Below are 1,152 nucleotides of genomic sequence, written 5' to 3' on the forward strand. Positions count from 1 at the left end.
ACCTGAATACTTATGCCATTCATTTCCCTGGGATTATTTTAGTATATGCTTTTGAAGTTGTCATCAGGTATATAAGGTTATTTATATATGTACTCCTTCGGAACACTAATGTTTGAGTCATGTGTCTGTAATTCACCAATAGCAGAAAATGCAACAGAGAAAAGGGAGAGATAAGGGATGACATACAACTCTACCATCATGTGAGTTCAACAATGAAAGAGGGGAAATCATCTTCTACCTTGTTCTTGTTTCCAATCTGCCCCACTGGAAGTTTGTCATGACTGATTTTCAGAGACAGACTCCCTGTGCCATAGACCTTTCAATGCTTTCTGTGAAATTTAGAATTCTTTCAATATTTCTTCTCATTGTATGATGTAGATTCACTACAAGGGATCACTAGACCAGAGAATTCTATTGTCCAAAACCTGTACCTTCCCCATCTAAGTGAATCCACATCAGCACCTGGTTTCAAAGAAAAATAAATCAGAAAGAACCATGCTATTTCTCTTTCAAGATGTAGTCATCAGAAATCTCATTTCTTTGTCTCCATAGTTCCATAGCACTGGCTCTGCTATAATTCCAGAGATTTTTTTGGAAAAGTTTGTGTGGCACCAGGCAAAGAACCAGGGACCCCATTAAATAGCAAGGAAATGGCATTTCTGTTTCCATTTCTAAATGCCTCACATAGATGAAAATATTTTGTTTATAAAATTCATGAATGCAATTTTTATCAAGAAGAAATGATGGTATAAAATTGCCAAAATGTTGTTCAATACCATGGTCATAACCATGGAAGTGGAATTCTCTTTCTCTATTTCTTTAGAGAACATCTGCATTGCTTTTTCAAAGTCACAGCAGGTCACTTCTTTGTGTGTTTGTTGCTGAAGACAGTTTCTTTCTATTCTTCTAACTAAAATTTGGAAAGAAGGCCCCAATAGAAGAACAAAGAACCAACTCAGAAGTCAATATTTATTCAATAGCTAAGGTTACTGGAGTAGAGAGAAGATCTGACAATTCAGTTTTGAAAAATAAAAAAAGGACTATGTAACCAACCTCTTCAGGGGATAGTCATTAATCTAATTCAGTTTCACTGAGTTCCCTGTGCCCACATTTGAATGAACACAAGAAGCTGATCTCCTTCTCTTCTATTAA

This window comes from Sciurus carolinensis, unplaced genomic scaffold, assembly GCF_902686445.1.
Source record: "Sciurus carolinensis unplaced genomic scaffold, mSciCar1.2, whole genome shotgun sequence".
NCBI lineage: Eukaryota > Metazoa > Chordata > Mammalia > Rodentia > Sciuridae > Sciurus > Sciurus carolinensis.